Raw genomic sequence first — 16,189 nt, 5'->3', positions numbered from 1 at the left:
GCTCAGTCACACACACATATCAGTTGCTAAGCCAAAAGATGGTATGCGGAAACAATTAGGACATCAAGCAAGAATGTGGTCAGCCTTGATTGATTGCAAAGATGAGGGTCCCGACAGATGGTACAACAGCAGATACAGAGTGTGGAAGGTCACACTGAAACAACGAGTGGCTTTTACTCCCTCGCAACATCTCAGTGTTGAGCATGAACAGACATGAGGTTTGTTTTTGCTAACAGAAAAAGAGGGAGAGAAGCTAAGTTCACTCTCTCCTAAATTGTGGTCAGGACCTGCAAATGTAGGATTGATTAAAAGGTGCAGAACCAGTTAAAATCAAACTAAAGAGTGATTATAGGTCTCATCAGAGACAATATTCCCTGAAACCTGATGCACAGGAGGGGATAAAACCGGTCTCACAGTCACTACTGAAAGCTGGAGTCAGAGAAAGCAATGACTCACCTGTAAATACACCATTGCTTCCAGTTAACAAAGCTCCACCAGTGCAAGATCTGCAAGCAGTAAATGCCACAGTAATTCAGAGAGCACCCATAGTTCCAGATCCATCTACACTTTTAAATGATATAAGATCAGATGGAAAGTTCTTTTCTGTAATAGACATTAGTAATATGTTCTTTTCGATTCCAGTGCACCCAGACAGTCAGTTTTGGTTTGCATTTACTTTCCAAGGTAAACAATATACTTGGACTAGATTGCTACAATGTTACTGTGAAAGTCCAACCATATTTTCACAAGTAATGTCATCCTGCATGTCAAAATTGAATACACCAAAAGGAAGTCAGATCCTCTTGTATGTGGATGACATATTGCTAGTGTCAGATACAGAAGAACACTTTTGGATAGATACAATGGCACTCCTAGAATTCTTAGGAGATCAAGGACGCAAAGGGAGTAAGAAGAAGTTGCGGTTAGTAAAACAAGTAACCTATTTAGGACACAGTCTGACTGCTGAAGGAAGAGAGATCCTCCTAGACAGGAAGCAGGTAATCACGAATGCACCTAAACCTGTCAGGAACCAGATAAGAACCCAAATGCGACACACGAGTCTGGCTGAACACCACTTTATTGTCAGACACAGACAACAGACAGGATCCTCCGGGGAGCGAGCAGAACAGAATAGTCGGGGACAAGCAAGGTCGAGATTGGGCAGAAGGCAGACAGAGTTTACGGGGGAGCAGGCTAAACAGAATGGTCAGGAACAGGCAAGGTCGGAACCGGGCAGGCAGGCAAACAGGAATACGCTGGAAAGTCATTAGGAACGAATAACGATCTGGCAGGGAGCAGGTGTGCCTCCGGGGATTAAGAAGAGTGCTCATTAGTGTCCTGATGCACAACAGGTGTGCGGGGCGAGGCGGCTCACGGGCATGATTGCCCGCAGCTGTGACAGAGCCCCCCCCTCAAGGGACGGCCCCCAACGTCCCCAAGCAAAGTCCAGGGTCGCCCTCCTGGGGAAGGGTGGGTGGGGAGGGGGTCAGAACTCCTGTGACCCTGACGACTCCAACCCACGGTCCTTGTTTTCTGGCCTCTGAGGTCTGGCACGACCTACTCTCCTGGGTCGTGAAGGCTGATCCGGGTGTCTGTGTGGAAGTCCCGAATTAGCGCCTTGTCCAGGATGTGACGTGCCGGTACCCAGGACCTCTCCTCAGGTCCATAACCCTCCCACTCAGCCAGGTATTGGAGACCCCTGCCGCGGGGTCTGGAGCGCAGGAGCCGACTGACTGTATGCCGGGCCCCCATCCACTCACAGCGGGGGAGGTGGGGCAGGGTGATCCGGGACCAAGGGGCTCTCGTGGGCAGGCTTAATCCTAGAAACGTGGAAGGTGGGGTGCACGCGCATTGACCGGGGAAGCTGGAGTCTGACTGCCGCCGGGCTGATGACTCTGACGATGGGGAACGGACCCACGAAAAACGGGGCCATCTTCCTGGAATCACCCCGAAGAGGCAGGTCCCACGTAGATAGCCAAACGTGTTGTCCCACTCTGTATCTGGGGTCCGGTGCCGGTTGGCCGCTGGCTCGTACCGGGCGCCCGCCCTCAGAAGATTGGCCCGAGCCTGGCCCACGTCTGCCTACAGCGGCGGGCATAAGCTGCTGCAGAGGGACAAGATGCTTCGCCTGCTTGAGCCGGGAACAGAGGGGGTTGATATCCAAAAACACACTGGAACGGCGACATTCCCGTTGCCGAACTGATCAGGGAGTTGTGGGCATACTCGACCCAGCCCAGAAAGGTCGACCATGTGGCCGGGTCCCGTGTCGCCATGCACCGGAGGGCCATCTCCAGGTCCTGGTTAATCCTTTCCGTCTGGCCGTTGGTCTGCGGGTGGAATCCTGACTGGCGGTGGCTCCAAGGTGCCCGCAGAATTCTTTCCAGAAGACAGAGGCAAACTGAGGGCCCCTGTCTGACACCACACTCTCCGGTAGGCCGTGAAGCCGAAAGACGTGCTGGATCACAAGTTGGGCAAGTTTGCCGACGACAGCTTAGGCAGGGGCACGAAGTGAGTCATTTTGTTGAATCTGTCGATGATGGTCAGAATGACAGTGTTCCCCGCGGACTGGGGCAGCCCGGTGACGAAGTCCAGGGCGATGTGTGTCCAGGGTCGACGCGGAACCGGCAGAGGTTGCAGTAGCCCGGCAGGTGCTCGCCGTGGTTGTTTCTGCTGGTTGCAGATGGGACAGGCGCTGACAAACTCCTGCTTCAACCTCTGCTTCAACAGACCCAGATCCAGGGTGGCAGGCCAGCCAAGACGCGTGAGCCCACTCCAGGACCTCTGCCCTGAGAGAGAGAGTCAGGAACAAAGAGCCAGTCGTTGGGGCAGGTGCTAGGTCCAGGTTGATTGGCAGCCGCCCTCCAGACTCTCTCCTCGATTCCCCAGGTTACTGCTGCCACGATACACGGGGAGAGCGAACTGTCGAGAGAGGGCGTCTGCCTTGCCGTTGCGGGACCCTGGGCGGTAGGAAAGGGTAAAGTCAAACCGAGTGGAAAAACAGTGACCACCGAGCCTGCCGGGAGTTCAGCCTCTTGGCTGTTCGAATGTATTCCAGGCTGCGGTGGTCTGTCCACACGATGAAAGGCAGCGTAGCACCCTCCAGCCAGTGCCGCCATTCCTCCAGTGCCAACTTGATGGCAAGCAGCTCCCGATTTCCCACGTCGTAATTCCTTTCCGCTGGCGTCAAGTGGCGGGAGAAGAACGCACACGGGTGCAGCTTCTGGTCCTCCTGAGCCCTCTGGGACAGCACCGCTCCCACCCCCGTGTCAGAGGCGTCCACTTCGACCACAAACTGGTGGTTAGGGTCTGGCAGTTGCAGGATGGGGGCAGTCGCGAACTGCCTCTTGAGCTCCCGGAATGCTGCGTCCGCCTCTGGGGTCCAAGCAAACCCGTCTTGGTGCTGGTAAGCGCCGTGAGTGGCCCTGCAGTGGAGCTATAATACGACGAAAGCGCCGGTAGAAATGAGCGAACCCCAGGAGTCACTGCAGCTGCTTGCGGGACTCGGGGCGCGGCCAGTCCACGACCACCGAGACCTTCCCTGGGTCCATCTGGATGCTCCCCGGCGCAATGATGAATCCAACGAAGGACACTGATGGGGCGTGAAACTGGCACTTCTCAGCTTTTACAAACAGCTGATTGTCCAATAGCCGTTGCAGAACTGCTGTATGCGAACCAAGTGGTAGGCGTTCCGTAAATCCAATTTTGTGAAGACAGTGGCCCCCTGGAGCAGTTCAAAGGCAGAGGCAACAATCTTTTTTTGCCACAAAGAAGAACCCCGCACCTGCGGGAGAGGAGGACGGCCGGATCAGCCTGGCAGACAGAGAACTGGAGATGTACTCCTCGATGGCCTTTTAGTCTGGTTCAGAGAGGGAGTAGAGTCTTCCCTTGGGTGGTGTGGTGCCTGGGAGGAGGTCAATCGCACAGTTGTACGGTCAGTGCAGTGGAAGGGAGGTCGCCCAGACCTTGCTGAACACTTCGGCGAGGTCGTGGTACTGCTCTGGAACCCCGGCCTAGATCCGGGGGCGTGACGTCAGGCGCCGGCGCCAGGCAGGACCGATGACGCTCAGCTCCCCACCCCAGGATCTCCCCTGTCTCCCAGTCGAGTTGCGGGTTGTGACGGCGGCACCACGGGTAGCCCAGGACCAAGGGAAAGTGCGCTCCCTCCAGGATGTGAAAGTGTATTTCCTCCCGATGGTTGCCCTTCAGCAGCGGGACAGACCCGGACAGACCCGGTGACAGATGTTCCCCAGGTCATGCCCATCCAACGCTTGGGCTGGGATGACAGAGGTTCAGTGGTTTGTATCCAAGGCCCAGCTGCCGAACCACCTCTCTGCCGATCAAGCAGGTGTCAGCACCAGAATCAATGAGGGCAGCTAGGTCCTATGGTCCCCCGGGAAGTAAGAAGCGAGCCTGGAGTGAAATACGGTGTTGTCGAGGGGAAGCAGAAATAGGACTCACCAGTATTCCCCCAGTTACTGGTGAGTCTGGGCTTTTACTGGACAGGTCGCCACGAAATGTCCTAATCCACCACAGTAGAGGCACAGGTTGAACTGATGCCGCTGCCTGCGCTCCTCCCCTGTGAGCGACATGCGGCCAAGCTGCATGGGTTCCTCCTCCCTGGAAGATGCTGCAGGCTGAGGAGGAACTCCCGTCGATAGCTCGCCTGCCTCCACGAAGTGTCGCCACGGAGCTCCCGCAGACGATCCTGAACCCTCAGGTCCACCCGGGTTGCTAAGTCAATGGCCCCATCCAGCGAGCTGGGGACATCGTAGGCCACCATTGCGTCCTTAATGTGGGCTGCTAATCCGTGCAGGAAAGTGTCCACTAATGCGGCAGGGCTCCACTGGCTCTGGCTGGCCAGGGTGCGAAAGTCAATAGAGTAATCCAATACAGACCTCTCTCCCTGGCGGAGCGCCAGCAGTCAACGTCCTGCAGAGGACCGGGAGTTCCGCTGCCGAACACCTTCTGGAGCTCGGAAGCAAAAGCGGAGAAAGTGGAGCAGGCCTCCGATTGACGCTCCCACTCGGCCGTTCCCCAGAGCCATGCCCGTCCTGTGAGATGTGTGATGGTGTACGCTACCTTGGCTGCCTCAGTAGTGAACGTGCGGGGCTGCAGAGAAAACAGCAGGGAGCAATTCACCACTAAGGCGTCGCAGGACTCCGGATTACCCTCGTAGCGCTCGGGTTCGCCAACCCGAGGTTCGGGGCCCTGCTGCAGAATTAGAGGAGCTGATGCAGGTACGGAAGAAGCGGGAGGCACCGCCAGTTGGAGGCGCGCTGACAGTTGGCTGAGCAGATCGGAAAGCTCCACGAGCGCCCGCTCGTTCGCCTCCGCAGCGCGTCTCGTCTCCGCGGCGGCAGCTGCCGCCGCCTCCTCGTGCTGCTGAATGATTCCCTTAATCCGTTCCAGTCAGTCCAGCGGGGACAGGTTGTGCGCTGGGTTCATTACTGGCCAGATCGTAATGTCAGGAACCAGATAAGAACCCAAATGCGACACACGAGTCTGGCTGAACACCGCTTTATTGTCGGACACAGACAAGAGACAGGATTCTCCAGGGAGCGAGCAGAACAGAATAGTCGGGGACAAGCAAGGTCGAGATCGGGCAGAAGGCAGACAGCGTTTACGGGGGAGCAGGCTAAACAGAATGGTCAGGAAAAGGCAAGGTCGGAACCGGGCAGGCAGGCAAACAGGAATACGCTGGAAAGTCATCAGGAACGAATAACAATCTGGCAGGGAGCAGGTGTGCCTCCGGGGATTAAGAAGAGTGCTCATTAGTGTCCTGATGCACAACAGGTGTGCGGGGCGAGGCGGCTTACGGGCATGATTGCCCGCAGCTGTGACATAAACCAGTGACAAAGAAACAAATGATGCCATTTTTAGGTATGATAAATTTTTGTAGATCATGGATCTGTGACTATGCTAAAAAGGTGGCTCCTTTACATGCATTAATATACACAGAGCAAATGTCAATGCAGGACAAGATTAAATGGACGCCAGAAGCAAATGAAGCATTCAGCACAATAAAACAGATACTACTAAAGTACTGAAACTTTCTGTACTGAAAAGCATTTCCTGATTATTCTAAGTCATTTAGACAAACAGTAGATTGTAAAGGAGAATATATGACTTCTGTATTGATGCAACAGCATGGAGATCAGTGGAAACCTATAGCATATTATTCTCAAAGATTAGACCCTGTGGCGAGAGCGCTGCCAATCTGTGCAAGAGCTGTTGTTGCGGCATCTGAAGCTGTAAAAGCATCAGCAAACGTAATTCTCTATCATGAGTTAGCACTTTTAGTGCCTCATGCAGTTTCTGTTTTGCTTTTGCAAAGTAAGATCAGCTTCCTATCAACTGCACGACACCTGTCATGTATGGCAGTTCTACTTTCACAACCACATTTGACTATTAAAAGATGTACAGTACTAAATCCAGCTACACTTTTGCCAACTGTAGAAGATGGAACAGATGATAAATGTTTAGATATGATGGAAACTTGTACATTACCTAGAAAAGACCTAAAAGATACACCATTGACAGAAGGAATAACTTTGTATATGTTGACGGCTCATCAAGAAAGAGCCCAGATGGCACCAATAAAACTGGCTACGCTATTGTCACAAAAGACACGGTAGTGGAAGCAAAAGCCTTACCACCACACTACTCTGCACAGGCAGCAGAGTTAGCTGCACTAATCAGAGTTTGTGAATTGATGAAAGGGAAAAAGGTGACCATTTATACAGACAGCCAGTATGCACACTCTACACTATTTATATTTGGAAATCAGTGGTAAAATAGAGGCATGGTAACAAGTGCAGGAAAGAAAATAACTCAGGGAGACTTGCTTAATAGGCTCCTGTCTGCAATTCTGTTACCAAAAGCTTTTGCAGTATGTAAATGTGTTGCACACAAAATAGGGGAAGATAGCACAACATTGGGCAACAACTTTGCGGACGAAACCTGACGGCCTGTTATAGGTCCAGCAACGGCTGAACCCCGCCAGAACCTGAGAAGAGGAGAAAAGAATATATTGAGCTTAGAAACGGTTGATTACAGACTGAAAATGTTTTCTAATTTGACAAAGGTTGCTCTTAAAGGAGTTAAAGAAGAACTGACTGCACTGAGATTAATGACTATGCAGAATAGGATGGTCTTAGATCTATTGACAGCATCTACAGGAGGAGTTTGTGCGATGGTAGGAGATTACCAGAAAATGATGTAGATGGCCACTTGATAGATAGCGCACTGAAGAATTTGACCTAATTACAGAAGGCAATGATTGACGATGGCAGTCCCCCATTAGACTGGTTTACTAGTATGATTTTAAGATGGAGGTTTCAAGATAGGGGCAGTAATAGGGATAGTACTTATAGTATTAGCCATATTAGTTGTGTAGTACCTCTTGTTGGGAGTTGCATTGATCGGCTCATGGGTTCGGCTGTTACTAGTGCTTTGCTGCAGATGGAAGAATGACCTCTACTGCATGAAGGAGAAGAAGTGGATTCACAAGAAGATTGGACTAATGCATTGCATAATGTCAAAGATCTGTTTGAAATGTCTTAAGTTGCACCCACATTGAGTGTAAGAAATGTATTGTCTAGTAAAATTAAGTAATACATTTAAAGTTCATAAAAGTGAAAAGATGTATCATGGATAATGAGAATCTAGATACATTTAATGATAAACAGGAGGGACATGTGAGAGAATAATTATTCTATTATTATCATTTAAATGCATTTGTATGTTTAGCACCTAAGTAGATGAAGAAGAAACAGAGTGCTTTTCACTTCTCTTTAGAGGCAGACTGTGTGGAGATGCCCCTGAGACAGTCCAGCACATCACAGCAGGGTGCAAGATGTTAGCAGGCAAGGCATACATGGAGCGGCATAACCAGGTGGCTGGCATAGTGTACAGGAACATCTGCTAAGTATGGACTGAAGGTCCCAGGATCCAGGTGGGAGACACCCCCGAAAGTGCTGGAGAACAAGCAGGCCAAGATCCTGTGGGGCTTCCAGATCCAGACTGAGAAGATGGTGGTGGCCAACCAGCCTGACATAGTGGTGGTGGATAAGCACCAGAAGACAGTGGTGGTGATACATATAGCAATCCCAAGTGATAGCAACATCAGGAAGAAGGAACACAAGAAGCTGGAGAAGTACCAAGGGCTGAAGGAGGAGATAGAGAGAATGTGGGGCATGAAGGCAACAGTGGTCCCAGTATTGATTGGGACACTAGGGGCAGTAACACCCAAGCTGAGTAGATGGCTCCAACAGATACCAGGAACCACATCAGAGATCTCTGTCCAGAAGAGCTCAGTCCTAGGAACAGCTAAGATCCTGCACAGAACCCTCAGACTCCCAGGCCTCTGGTAGAGGACCCGAGTCTGAAGGAAGGATGCACCGCCCAGGAGGGCGATTTATATATATATATATTAAAAAACAAAAACAAAACTCTTACTCGCCCTCCTGGGTGTGTGTGTGTGTGTGTGTGTGTTTACACACACACACGCACACACAGTTTCTTTCCTTAAAATGCATGTTTTCACATGACCTCTACAATCAGAAGGACTGACAAGGAAGTTAACCTTAAAAAAAGGTGAAGGCAAGACTGATATTTTCCAGAGAAAATGCAGACAAAAAACCTGAACGTAAGTTATAATCCTGGTTTTGGTCTGGTTAAGGTTGTGGTATTCGGTATTCTCCACTAGAGGGTGGGGTTGTTCCGTCTCTCGTCGTGCTGCTTCGACACCTGCAGCTAATTGGCGTAATTGGGAGTCCTCTTAATGAGCCAACACCAGATATCCGGCGTCAGGTCTTTTTTTTTTTTTTTTCCTTGTGTCCAAGTTGCTCGTCCTAATCACGTGTTCTAGGCTCCTCGTACTTGGGACTGTTGCATTGGACTAATTCTTGCTTTTTGTCTCTGTTCCTGAGGTCACCACTTTCCCCTCTCTGACAAGCACTACACCTTTTTTCTGCTTCACACACCGTTCACCACCGCACGCATGAACAGCACACAAACCTTCCTTCACTTGCGTAAATATGATGTTTGAATTGTAAATAAACTTTTTTCACTACAAGCTGCCTCATCTGTCTGCATTCTTGGGTCCCGCATTGAATTCTCTATTCAAATTGCAATATGTGAAATAATTTTGCTGGACAAATAAGTCTAAAAATAAAAAAAATGAGGGCGGTTGTAGCTCAGCCTGTTGGGAACTTGGCTAAAAAGCACAGGGTTCTTGATTTGAGCCCAAGTTCAAACCATAGAAGGTGTTCTGGATGTAGGGGAAGGTGCCATGACACCTTCAAGGCACTGCCAAGGTACCCTTGAGCAAGGTACCAAACCTGCTATTCTTCATATAGAGCCCTGCAATGAACTGCCAACTCATCCAGAGGTGGACCCTACCCATGACCCCTTAAAGACTGAAGTGGTTTAGATGAATTTGTTAGAGACTTGAACAAAGAGCATGTTTGGCATAAACTAAAGAGATCATTACAGAAACAAACGTGAGGGATTGAGGTAGAAATGTTTTAGTGGTGCTTTGCTGTATCAGGACTTGTTGAGCTCACCATCATAGTTACTTTTTTGTCATCAAAAACATGACTTTCTTAGAAATTAATAAAATGAGGTTAGTCAGTCATGTATAAACATTTAATAGTAAACATCCATATATAATATATTATTATGTAAATTTGTGTAAGCTTTGTGTTGTGCTTTCAGAGCAATTAAACACTGGATTATGAGCGATCTCTGTGAGCTTCTTCCAGATTAATCAATTTATTGGGGCTAGGAGGGAGAATTCAGGCTGCTGCCACTACTTTAAAAATGTACACTCCTCTCCAGGCAGGTTTGCCCACCTTGAGACTTCGATATTTACACCCTGCCTGTGGGACACAGTTCCCAGTGATATTACTGCTTTGACATCATTTCCCACCTTCAAGTCACACCAAAAAGCATATCCGTTTGGAATGGCCTTTTCCTTATAAACTGTCGGTCGGTCGGTCTGTCTGCCTAACTATACTGTTTTCCAATGAAAATAGATGGCTATACTAATTGAACAGAGTCAGTACTGTCAGTATGCCTTGCTTTTAGAAATTCAAGTGATTAAACTTGTCTGTTAACATCAGGCAACTAAACTGTAAAGAGAAGCTTTTTCTTGGAGTATAACTTGGCTAAAGACCTCACATTATTTTGGCTGAGAGTAATACAGGAGTGCTCAGGTTGTTACTGATTAGCTGTGGACTCCTACGATACAACATTTACTGGACCAGAGAAAGCAAACCAAATTTAAAGGCACTTTGGTACTTGATGATATTTTTTTTAAATTAAAAAATGAATAGAACATCTGTTCCTGAAATGTTTCAACTTGGTTCTGGTGGAATCACATAGCTCCAGTTATTTTCCATAAGCCCCTTCAAAAACTAATTAAGTATTTATTGACAATAAAATAACTGCCAATGTAATACATTTGCCAATACTGTATAAAGTCATTGTTTTTTTGTTTTTTTTTACTTTATTGTCTCAAAACCTTTATGACATTGGGAAGTTATTACATAATTGGCAGGTGTTACATTATTGGCCATGGTTAAATTATTAAACCACAAATGAAATTTGTATGTTTTGTCAATAATAATGTGATTTCTTTTTTTCTAGTATTGGCTTTGTTTGTTGTACCTCCAGTCTGAAGAACCATAAAGAAAAACGAAGCCCAGAGTCAAACATATTCAACACCACTGCCCTGCAGATTGGTGCCCGCCATTTGACAAAGGAAGAGGGGTGCTTCATAGCTCTCCACTCTTTCATGCCTAGAGTTCAGCAGCCTCCTTTCATCTTCCCGGAAGATAATTGAAAAGAAATACAGACATTTTTACTGCTTTCCTGCAGTTTATAGGTCTCTGGTTATCATGGGAAAAGAGCAAGAGTGGGGATGTTCTGTTGGCTGACAAACTTCTTTCTAAAATCAAGTGCAACAAAACGAGTGAGTATGGAACTAACATAAGCAGGTGATGCATGGGTTTACTTAACAGTGCAAATGGGAGTTTTAGAAGATTGTGTGTTCTTTGATTATGAGTATACATAATGAGTTGATAAACTTGTGATTATGATGGTGTCTTGGTCTATGTTAGGATGTGATTCAGGCAGGACCTGTAAGCAGACAAACAACAGCTGACATTAAGACAAGATTTTAATTAACTCAGCTAACTGCACCACGTGGTGTAAAGGTGCGCAAAGTGCAGCTTGTTCCTTCAAATGAGGGGCGTGTGTTAACCTAGAAGGAGACGTTAGAAAAACCGGGAAAGTAATTTGAAGGGAAAGAAAACATAAACAAAAGGCACCAAACACACAGGCCATGACAGTCTAGATGATCTCTGGTTTAGGTCTAGCTAACTTAAATTTTAGGTGTGTAACAGTGAGTCTACAGTTCATTTATCTTCCAGTTATCTGAAATAGCAATGCACTAAAAGGTCCGATTAGAATTACTAGTTCAACATGCACAACACTTAATTGTAGCACCAATAACCCAGGGTTCGCATATTTGCACTAACTAATCATCCTACCTCTGGTATGTCTTATTTGCACATCTCATTTGCACCTTATTTTTTTGTCTTCACACTGTCCGACACTCCTCCTGTACATAATTTTTTATAATTTCTGTATATACTGTACAATGTACATAGCAATGTAAATAACATAAGAGTCTTTTATTTTTTATTTTTTATTTTAGTACTTTTCTGTATTGTACACCAGGGTTAACAATGGCTAGCTGATAGAGCATGAACTATAATGGGAGATTTCATCTCTGCTCAGACATCTGCAGGTCTGGCGAAAAATGATTTCTTGCAATTGGAAATGTAAGAAACCTTTATTGTCCTATGCAGTTTTTCCAGCAGTGGAATTAAAAATCCTTGAGGTTGTGGTTTTAATTTTTTAAAATGCTGTTTTACGTAGAAAGGACCCTAAACTTCTCTTGTGAATAGCCAGACATACTGGGACAATAATTGTGTACAAACTTTTCCATGTTTAGAGAATCAACGTTTTGTCGTTGGAGTTGAAGCACTGGTTTTAATTTGATTGAAATTGTTAACAAATAAAAATGAAAAAACAAATATCCAGTTCAATTTCCTGCTATTTTGTTTTTTATTAATCAAGTAAATAACCGTGGTTGCTGAACTCCTTTTTTTCCTGAATGATCAGTGTGCACAGTTAACACATGCTTTATATGTGCTTTCAATGTGCAAATTTTTGGGCTCCCACACCTCTTCATGAAGGCATAGGGTTTGTTTATCAGGTAGTTTTTCTTAGTCTGTTATGGAGCAGCAGGAAGTCTCATCCTGCTCATTAGTTACCAGCTAACTGGGATAATCACTTCTAGAGAAGGTAGACAGTTGAAAAGCAGCTGAGTTTGTGTTCACCTTTTCTGCCAGATACACACAATGACCTTAATCCTGTTTCCTTTCCCCTCAACAGATGGTGACAGTATGTCAGCAGAGGATTGCTAGGGAATTTACTGAAGGAATTAAGTGCCACTTGGGAATTAAGTGGCACTTATGTGTTATGTTGTCCTGTCCTGTCTGTCTGTCTCTCTCGTGAGGCTTGTTCTCTTCATTTTTAAACACGCATAAGTACTGCACTGAATTTGAGCTATGACGTCAGTTGGGTTAAAAGAATTAAGTGCCACTTAGAAAATAAGTGGCATATCAAAATATAGCATCACAGGTTTACATCCACATACTAAAAACAAAACATCTCTGGTGATCCTCTGCTTCATTTCCACTCTGGTTTATTACTAATGAATACTGAGTGTATCTGTATCTGAAATTCAGTGCACAATACAACCCACTACTCTTTTGATGATAAAGGTTTTTCTCAAGACCCAGATCCAACTTTCTTTTTAAAGTGTACTTTTGAGGAAAGGAACAGAAGATGAAGAATTGATGAGGCTGCTGTGCATCATTTTGGAAAATATGGCATATATGATTGCCACTGGGTGTATGTTGAAACTGTTCTTTCTTCAGTTGTTTTGGGAAATTATTCTTAATTAACTCAACCTATCCACATTTTCAGTGTTAATTGCAGGTGATTATGTAGCAGAACAACTTATAAACCCACATGCACCGGAGTAAGCAAACCAGTTCTGTTCCCATTTGTTGTCCATTCACACATTATACTTGTTGTCTTCCTATACCGCTGGTACAAGAAAAGGCTGGTAATTTTCAGCCATATAAAACAAATAAGATATTTGTAGAATTACAGAAATTAGATTAGATTACATTCAGCTTTGTTATTGCGCATGTACAGAGCAATAAGATGCAGTTTAGGATCCTACCAGAAATGCAAAAAAAGCAGCAAGTGCAGGTATAATATTAAGTAAATAAATACAGAATGCACAGTGTATAATGTATAATAGTTTACAATGATTCACAGGTTGTACTATAAACATATTTTATGGATGGATACGTGCATTAAATGTCTTAGACTATAAAGTGCAGAAAATATTAAAAAAAGCTAGAGAAATGTACAAATTTTAAATTAGGAAATGTACAGATATATATTAAACTAAATTGCATGAATGTGCATAAATAAGTGTAAACAGTAGCTATATAGGTTACCAAGCTAGTGTGTTATTGTGTAAACTAATGTAGTGTAGTGAGGTGAAAAAGTCCTTTGATTTGAGGTGAAGGGTGTGTGCTTCACCTGGAATTCAGCAAGGACCCAGCTCTGGGGAAGAAGCTGTTCCTCAGTCTGCTGATCCTTGTCCTGTGGGTTCTGAAGCGGCTACCGGTTACAGGTTACTGCCTATCCTGCATACAGAATCAATCAATCATCAATCAATCAATCAATCACCGTTGATGGGTTATGGCCGTGCACAGTCTTCAGTCGTCGGCGTCCTGCTGACGAGATTCAAATCAAATCTTTATTTATATAGCCTTTATATAGCCAAATCTTTATTTATATAGCCTTTTTTTTTACAATCAAAATTGTTTCAAGGCGCTTTCCAGAATCCCAGGGCCTAATCCCAGACAAGGAACAGTGGCAAGGAAAAACTCCCCTTTAACAGGAAGAAATGTTGAGCAGGCCCAGACTCATATAGGGGGACCCTCCTGCTGATGGCCGGCTGGGTAGAGAGAGAGGAAAAGGGGGAGGACAGGTAGGGGAGAGAATAGGTAGAACATAGAAATACATTATATTAATTATAAATAAGATGCCGGTAGAGTCGGGATGGGTGGGTCAGCGATATAGAGGTCAGTAGGTCAGCATACAGCTTATGTAGTCAGCGATACCTGTAGATGAATACAGAAGGGGGGAGGGGGGGGGGGGGGGCAGAAAAAGTACACAAGGAATAACATCGCTAATCTACTTGGTGCTTGGTGAGGAGGAGAGGAGAGGAGAGGAGAGGAGAGGAGAGGAGAGGAGAGGAGAGGAGAGGAAACCATTTCCCAGTGGGGTGACAGCGGCCTGTCAGGTGATCATGTTTCTGGACCCCGGCAGCCTTGGCCTATAGAAGCATATCTAAGATGTTAACCTAATAATTAGACGACCCCCTAAGTATGATTATTTGTCTGTCTAGGATAGTAACTGGAACTACAGAATTAGTGATAATAAGCTTTTTCAAAGAGGTAGGTTTTAAGTCTATTTTGAAAAGTAAAGATGGAGTCAGCCTCCCATACCTGGAAATGGAGCTGTTTCAGCAGGGGGGGCTGGTGGCTAAATGCTCGGCCCCCCTTATTCTACCCCGAGAAACTCTGGGGACCACAAGTAGACCAACATTCTGAGAGCGGAGCGATCTATTTGGATGATAAGGTGTCACTAGCTCCTCCAGGTAGGATGGAGCAAGGCCTCTGAGGACCTTGTAGTTCAGAAGAAAAATTTTAAAAATTATTCTAAATTTAATGGCCAGCCAATGAAGAGACACCAGTACAGGAGTTTGTCAATACCTGTCTAGCTGCGGCATTTTGGATCACCTGGAGGCTTCTTAAAGAGTTGTTCAGACACCCTGATAATAAAGAATTACAATAGTCCAGCCTGGAAGTAACAAATGCATGGACTAACCTTTCAGCATCATGACATTACGCCTCCTCTCTTCAAGGACCAATCACAGCCCTCGCGGCGTCCGTGATTAGATCATATGATCTAGGTGGTGTTTGGTCCTGAATCTATCCCTGAGAGGTTCAGGACCAAACACCTTGACCTCAGTTTTTCCTGATTTAAGGAGAAGGAAATTTGAAGACATCCAAACTTTATGTCTTTAAGACAGGTCTGAAGCTTCACTCACTGCTCTGTCTCCTCTGGTTTCATGGATAAATATAGCTGATTGTCATCAGCATAACAATGAAAATTTATTCCATGCTGCCGAATAATGTTTCCTAAGGAAAGCATGTACAAGGTGAAAAGGATTGGTCCAAGTACAGAACCTTGTGGAACTCCATGGCTAACCCTACTGTATGAAGAGGGAACACCATGAGCAAACTGGTATCTATCAGATAAATATGATCTAAACCAGTCTAGTGCTGTCCCTTTAATCCCAATCACATGTTCCAGTCTCTGTAACAGGATGCCTTGATCAACTGCATCAAAAGCTGCACTGAGGTCCAGCAGAACCAGCATAGAAACCAGTCCATGATCTGAAGCTATGAGCAGAGCATTAGTAACTTTAATAAGTGCTGTTTCTGTGCTGTGGTGAGCACTAAAGCCTGACTGAAATATCTCAAACAGGCTGTTTCTCTGCAGGTGCTCCAGTAACTGAGTCACCACCACCTTCTCAAGAATTTTAGAGATAAAAGGAAGGTTAGATATCGGCCTATAATTTGCTAGTACGTGTTGGATTGCAATACCTCTTGTGTGTCACTGCCAATCCGCGTGTTCTTTAAATGAAGACTTCAAGTAAACAAATGCCAATTTCAAAATGTATTTACAATAAAATTATTTCAAGATACAAATATTACAGAGCTCTGGGCCAGTTCATAACCCTACAAACAACAGAGTCAATTGTCAGGGCATGAAGTCTGACCGCCTAACTATCCCTTGGCCCGGTCTTTTATAGAACAATATATGTAAATTATTGATGCTAATTCAGTCCAATCCAGTCCTTCTTCTTGGATGACCTCATCTTCTTCTTCCCGACTCATTTGGTGTTGGTGCAGTCCTTCTTCTCCATTTTCTTCCCAGATAGCCAGGTCAGAGGTCATTCCTG

At 45.9% G+C, this 16,189-nt stretch overlaps 1 protein-coding gene and 1 long non-coding RNA gene across 2 annotated transcripts in view; one reads left to right on the top strand and one right to left on the bottom strand.

Moving 5' to 3' along the window:
- LOC130539435 (uncharacterized) overlaps positions 1-14,583 on the bottom strand; it is a 92,213-nt gene extending 77,630 nt beyond the window's left edge. The window contains exon 1 of the long non-coding RNA XR_008954131.1: positions 14,522-14,583. This is a non-coding gene — a long non-coding RNA (uncharacterized LOC130539435). The remainder of the gene's footprint in view (positions 1-14,521) is intronic.
- reep3b (receptor accessory protein 3b) overlaps positions 1-16,189 on the top strand; it is a 269,693-nt gene that overhangs the window by 91,396 nt on the left and 162,108 nt on the right. The gene's annotated exons all lie outside the window — the stretch shown is intronic.

Source organism: Takifugu flavidus, chromosome 1 (assembly GCF_003711565.1).
Source record: "Takifugu flavidus isolate HTHZ2018 chromosome 1, ASM371156v2, whole genome shotgun sequence".
NCBI lineage: Eukaryota > Metazoa > Chordata > Actinopteri > Tetraodontiformes > Tetraodontidae > Takifugu > Takifugu flavidus.
Note: the sequence above shows the minus strand (reverse complement) of the source record. Positions and strands in the feature narration are given on the sequence as shown.